This window comes from Rhynchophorus ferrugineus, unplaced genomic scaffold (genome assembly GCF_030347505.1).
Source record: "Rhynchophorus ferrugineus isolate W39M unplaced genomic scaffold, kcgeb_rfMv2 rfM1, whole genome shotgun sequence".
NCBI lineage: Eukaryota > Metazoa > Arthropoda > Insecta > Coleoptera > Curculionidae > Rhynchophorus > Rhynchophorus ferrugineus.
The window spans coordinates 36,690,259-36,697,563 of NW_027472580.1; the positions used below are offsets into that span (position 1 = coordinate 36,690,259).

Sequence of the window (7,305 nt, forward strand, 5' to 3'; positions counted from 1 at the left end):
AATGGATAAATGTAGTTTTATCAAGAAAGATGTATACAGGTAGTAACAGGATGAACTAAAGGGAAATATAGTAATATCCTAATGACTTTAAAAGGAAACATTGAATCCAAAAAAAAATCAGATCTAAGCGTAAAACATAAATATGCTCTCTAATGAAAGTAAAATACATTACTCAGATATACAATTGTTAATTAAGTGGATTAGGCCTTCGGGGGTTACCACTGCATAAAAAAATGCGCTTAGAACTCTACCTATACTAGTGTGGTAATGTATGTAAGCCGAATGTATGTATAGTGAAACAACTCTAACCTATGAATGATTGTGGCTGTATAATTAATTGTAGTTTTAAGTTCTTCGATAATATATGCATTAGATGTAATATAATGTTAAAATAAATTATAATACATAACATTTTTGTTTCATTATTTTATTTAGATTAGAATTTTGTTATATGTCAGAACCAAAATATACTAAAACTCAGAGTTCCTGCGGCAACATTGCGACGTTTTTACAGGTCACGTGTGTCACTACTGTTTTGAATAAACTATATATATATTATATTATTGATAAATTATTTGTAATATTGAAGAGTAGTCATTAGGCCTTATAGATATTTTGTGATTTAGCGTTTTCATGGAATATAGTATGTGTTAATTTAGAGAAATATAGTGATTTTATCAGTTTTGTTCCCAATGTGCTAAGGTATATGAGCATTCAGCATATGAACAAGTCGTCATTAGCAATATGGAGAAAAAATTCAAACATTGTCACGCATTTAAACACAAAAATGGGTGTGCTGGTATTTGCTACGCCCTAGGAAATGTTTCGTTTCCATTTTTTAAGATGTCACCAAAACCATTATTATTATCTGGACATCCTAAACTCAAACGAAATTGTTTTTGCGTACAATTTATACATTCAATTCTTGCTTCCAAATTACTTCATTTGAAGCAACTAAAATCGTTCAGAATGTCAATATTCAAGATTCAGAGCCAGATGTATCATCAAACTGGTTTTTTGTTTTCTATACTTGATGGCGATTAAAAATATTTGAAAAATATTTGAGAAATCAGACTTCAATATATTGTTTCTTAATACACATGTATACACTACTTACTCTCCATAATAATGTATGAGTCTTAAGAATTAAACATCGACATAACAACAAAATGTGATGTAGAGTAGTTTATAAAATTATATATTTATATAGAATACATAACGTTTCTATTATTATTAACACAGATCCTTAACCTAAACTTATTTAGAAGGAAATTATAAGTAAATATAAAATTAAATTATATAATAATCTTCTTTTATGTCTGCAAATACTTGTGTTCTTTTTAATGCATTTAATTCACTGAGGCATCATCAACAAGACATTTAAATAAGAAAAATAATGATTAAGTGTTGCATAAGAAGTGTTAGCACGATTTCAAAGAGCAGTATTTTACGTATATTTTACAATTAAATGTTGTACAATTGGAAGCCTTTACATTAGTGCTGAATGAGGGGGATTGATTGACATTGAATATAACACATTATTTAATGTTTTTATGAATCAAAATTTGCTTTTTCATAAAACATTAAGATTATATTTAGTAATAAAAACTGTTTAAACTTAATGTGAATATGGTCTAATATATAACATGGTATAACATGGTTACTTCAAGAAACATTGGACGAATTCGTATGTCTATAAAATAATACATACATTTTCAACTAGTGATAAGTTTTAATTGTGATATATTGTTGATTGATAATGTACAGAAACATATGGAATTTTTACTTTGGACGTGGATGGAAAAATTAAATTACTATTTGTTTACCAGACTATAACCGAACGGACGTAACGTATATGTATATAAAGGTTTAACACCAATTCAAGAGTTGTCAAATATTGTAACATATCCAGTAATATATGCTAATATAGTACCAGGCTTGAGTGACCGGTTTCTGTCCGGAAACAAGCACTTACACGACTGTCGAAGTCTGGAGCCGTCCACCTCCACTTTACCTCACACTTCAACACGAGCCATCAAACCTCCGAACTCCGACTCCAACAGTGGAGCAACACGTTAGACCAAGGAGGCGTAACTCCCTCAACGTAGGTCTGCGAAGCGACGCGCACCCTTTAACAGGCAACAAGTTACTGGCAGCGATCGCGCCGCCGAACTGCTGCGAGGGTGAGTCGACGGTGGCGGCGGCGGCGATGGCAGCGGCCGTTCCAACCCCCTCTATTTGTATTCCCACCCGTTCCCGTATTGCTCTCTGAGCTTTCTGCTTATTCTGGATTAGTCCTCGCCTAAAAGTTTATTATATTATGCCCGCACCTGCTGTGGCGTGTGCAGCAGGACCGTGTTTTTTGTTCGCCTCTTCTCCCTCCCACCTGGAATCCTCAAGCCTCTGAGGCAGCTCGAGAAGCCGATTCTCTCGCCGTTAATTAATTTAGTTCTCATTTTATTGTGGTGATGCTGGGCATCAAGTCTCAAAGGTTAAAGATAAACTCATTCAACTCAGTCACAGGTTAAAAAATTATGGTTTTTATGTACTTCATGACGATGTCGTCCTATTATATCAACGTCAATTATCATGTTCAATTAAATATACTTAGTATAATTTTAATTTAGAAATTAATTTATTAGTCCGACAAACTGATTCAGCGCGACATCCCCATAGAACGTATAACGGATGTGATTCGGAGCATTAGTACCAAGTACTCTGAAAGACTATTAGAGCATTCCAATGCACTCACCAAACAGTTAAAATGTGCGTGATAACAGTGCGTAGGCTCAAACGCAATCTACCATACGAACTGATTAATAGACACTATAGTGATATTTAATAATCTGTAAAATAAGCTGGGATAGTTTTAGAATAAGTTAGGATAGTATCCAGAATAAGATTTAGATTATAATTTGTACAATAGATCACTTACTGAAGTGATCTTCTACATGTCAGGATGTTTATATTATACATCCGAAATCATACAATAATATTTAATGCAGATTGTTGATGTTCTAGGAGATTAATAAAAAAATTAATTTATTACTTTAATATTGCATTAATAGACAAGCAAGACGAGTACGCCATTAGTACATCAGTATGGATTTTCCAAATTAAAATAAATCTAAACTACTTAAGTTAAAAATTAAGAATATACTTATACACTAAACCAGTTCGTGTGGTTTGCTTCACTTCCATCTTCTGATTTCCTGCGTGTTGCATAAGCTTCACTGCTTCCAGCTTGCGGTAAATTAGTAATCTTATTTCATATTTTAAGGCGAAATCTTGTATCGCTTCATATACCCATGTGATTTCGAGGACCCGATAGGTCGAAATTGGCTTTAGGGTTGACTGGTAAACCAATCTCTTTACGTAAAATTGAGAGAACCTTCCGAGAGCAAAATCAACATTTGGAGATCTAGTTGACTGCTACTTCTACTTTTTGTACCGCCTATGATAACTGTATCGTCGGAAAGTGTTCCAAGTACTGTTCCTTTGTTGTTGGGGTATCAGCAGTGTAGAACATATACTATGTCCGAAGACACTACCCTGGGGAACTCCAGTCAAAATAAATTTAAATGCTGAAAGTGCCCCTTCATGCGAGACTTTAAATACGAAAGGGTCCAGTAAGTACTTAGCCTACAAAAGAAAGACGAAAATAATCGAAAAATGGCGATATATTTCTCTATATAGTCTCCTTTTAGCTCGATACTCTTGAACCAGTGGTGCTCCAGCTTTTTTATTCTGTCTGAGTAATACGTTTTCTCGAGGTGTGCAAAGTAGACCTCCGTGGAGGCGAATACCTACTCATATGACTCAAATTTCTTTCACTATTTTAACTATTCCTTGGTCTCTAGTATGTACTAATGAATCCATATTATCCATAATCCATGTTAAAGAGCGTCAAACACTGCTCTGAATTACACTCACGGTTACGTTTGTTGTCCGGGGTAAGCAAACGAGGCATCCATCGCACCGACATTCTCACGCCCAAAGCTTTATACAGGATATGACCCACGCGATCGTTTAATATGCCCTTTAATATTAATATGCCAGTTGTCTCAAACATCTCGCGCATCTTTAATGGGCGGTGTTTCATTACCAGTTCGTGGATTTTTTTCATATTATCCTCCATGGCACCTGGACATAGCTCATTAAAAATCGACAGATATTAAAACTCGTTAAACCATGTTGACAGTCTCCATCGAAGGAGGAGTATTACCGTACACAGCATATAATTACTATTTGATTGCTGTGATTGTTATGCGATTTTCCTTTCAAAAACAAGAATCGAATCGGCTACCGATATTGCTCTTTTTCCATTTTTCTAAAATCCACCGACAGGTCCGCGTCCACACGCGTTCAAAATAAAACTACGAGTTTATTGCACCGCCCTCGTATATTACCATCCATGAAATTATGAATATTTTATAAAACGGATTTTTTAGTATAGAGCCTTTCGACAAAGGCGAGCGGTATGTGGAGACCACGTTGTTTTGTTGGCGTTTGTTTGAACTAGTTGTTTATTACGTACGAGTTGTTACGATTGAGTGGTTCGTTCAAAAAATAAAATTTCATTTCCTTATAAGTCTGTGGTTAACAATAAATAACTACATGGAACGGCACCAACCCTTCAGTTCTTTAGGTAACAGAGCTTCCACAAAAAGTGCAATTTTCTTCGAACTTTAGACTGGTCATTAATTCTTAATTATTCTTCCCAGCAATGAGAAAAGGCGATAACCAACTTCTTTTCGCTCAAATTTAATGATATGTTTTTGGACGACATGTGGTTTTAGGAATAAGGTGTTCCCCATGATGGACGTTCTCTGCGAACCTCTTATGGATATATCTCGCTGATGGCATTTATTAAACACTAAAAGAATTGTATACTTTATCCCCCCTAAACCTATTGTTACGTTCTTTTTATATTGCATGTGTATGTTAGTCAATCCTTCAAATTTAGCATTTCTCAGCTTTGAAGATGCTTCAAAGGGTGAGAGAGGGTTCAAAATGCATATATATATCATCACTTCCTAATCTATTGAAAATTCTATTTGAAAATCTATTGAGCATTCTCAATAAAAATTTATTAATTTTGATATTTATTTTAATACATTTTATATTGTTGACATAGGAGCAGAGGTACTGATGGAATGAAACAAAAAATAACTGAACGCAATAGGAATCTCAGATGAAATAAAACAGTTATGACAACACGCTAACATTAACGTATCATAGTCCAGTGGTAAAATCAATACGAAAAAGTAACTTTGACAAGAAAAACACGAGGCCTATGTTAAAATATTACTCCTTGTAATAGCAATCTTCCTCGGATTTAATGTATTTATTTAAACATGTTTTACAGAATTCTAGGCCATTTTCGACGAAGATATGTGGTTCGGCGATAAAATGTTGGCTAAAGAAAACCAACAGTATAGAGCTTTAGAAAATTGAAACTTACTTTGAGGGAAAATTTGAACGAAACATTCTGAATAAAGGCAGAGAGTATCAACCACTAAAAATCAAAATATGTGTGAGTTGTAAATTTTCTATTGAAAATATTGTTTTTATAAAAAATTTTTTAATCTGACAATAAACTATACGCTCGTTCTAATCACCATGGTTTCTATAATGTTTAGTTACACGAGTATAATGTTGACGGTGAGAGAGAAACATTACAAAGTATTGCAGCAGTTGACTTTTAAATTATATTTTTACTTGTTACAAAGGAAATACCTATGCGTGTACAACTTAGAATGTTTTAATTTGAGTGTTCGAATTCCGATTAAATAATTTACATATACTAATAACTTGTGTGTAAAAAGGCTTACTGTAATAATTTGGTAGCTCTCAAAAGTGTTGAGCTTGAGAGCGTAACACTGATCTAGAGCAATACTTTTATCTCAAAAGTTACCCACCCTGATGTGTATATGGCCCTTATTGTTCAAAATATAATCTCAAAATTTGGGGGTACTATTTTGACTTTTTGTATTTGTTTCCTTTAATTATCGATAGTATTTCAGCCATTCTCAGAGTCCAATCAAGAACACACAGCCGAAGTCGAACCTAAAGAGGATATGAGAGAAATAAGAATTCTCAAAGAAGGAAAACCACCAGGCTAGAATCTTGTCGGCGCAGCTATTTTAAAAAATCTACCACTTAAGGGAATCATGAGCGTCCTCAAAATATCTAACATCCGTTTTAAGATCGAACCCAGGAAAATAGAAAATTGTTAAAATTTTGAAAAAAGTCCTCCCAATTTTATTCAAACTAGGCACACCACCACAGAAGAGGATCTCGCGGAGACATATTGGTCTGCTCTCTGTAATTGGTAAAGTAGTAGAAAAATATGTTCTAAACAGAGTGACGAAGCACCTAAACAACATAATTTTCAGTGACCAATTTGGTTTCCGCGAGGATCATGAAACGACCGACCAAATACACCGCGCTGTAGACGTCACCAGTAGATACCTGGAAAATATATTATATTGCTCTGTTACCTTCCTAATCATAAGTCAAATATTTGTTAAAATCTGGCATGATGGACTGGCATGCAATTTAAAAAAGGCGCTTCCACATTCATATTACCATATACTCTTATCCAACCTCAACCGAAGGAGCTTCATGATCAAGTATAATGACAAATATTCTGCTTTGGACGAAATACACTCGAATCCGTACACTTCCGTCCTTTCAGTGTATTCCGACGCAAAAACTGCTGTATTCCAACTCCAATGCTATCTGAAAAAACTCGAGAAATGGTTTATCCAATTGAATATACTTATTCCTTTACTTGGATCATAGATTAAGATGGCAGAAGCACATTGAACCAAGCAGAAATAACTTAACAACAGGAACCGTAGTTTAAGTTGATTAACTACTCGACACTCACATTTAAGCAATGAGAACAAAATGATGATCTACAAATCCATCATCAAGCCAATCTGGATATACGGCATTCAATTATGGCGCACAGCAAGCACGTATATGTATCTGAATCTCGGTGTACGGACAGTAAAGAAGCAAATAATAAATTATATAAAAAAGTAATAGACAAGACTTGAACAGTATAAAAACCAGTAGCACTGAGTGAAGTAAGTGGACGTGCGGTTTAAGAATGCCGACATCCCCAGTCTCAACATGTTCCTGTAGAGCAGTGGTCGTCATGCTTGAGGCGGTAATTTACAGGTTGAAAAATTGCAAGTACTTTAGTGTTGCATACGATTCTAGCAAGGATATATATTCTATATATTAGTACTCACTTTTTATGCGGTTCTGCACTATAGAAGGATTCAAAGAAGA

At 34.5% G+C, this 7,305-nt stretch overlaps 1 protein-coding gene across 1 annotated transcript in view; it reads right to left on the minus strand.

Moving 5' to 3' along the window:
* LOC143193792 (uncharacterized) overlaps positions 1 to 2,159 on the minus strand; it is a 450,075-nt gene extending 447,916 nt beyond the window's left edge. Inside the window, exon 1 of the mRNA XM_076400183.1 lies at positions 1,976 to 2,159. The gene's annotated coding sequence lies outside the window, so the exon portion shown is untranslated. The remainder of the gene's footprint in view (positions 1 to 1,975) is intronic.
* Between the last annotated feature and the right edge of the window lie 5,146 nt (positions 2,160 to 7,305).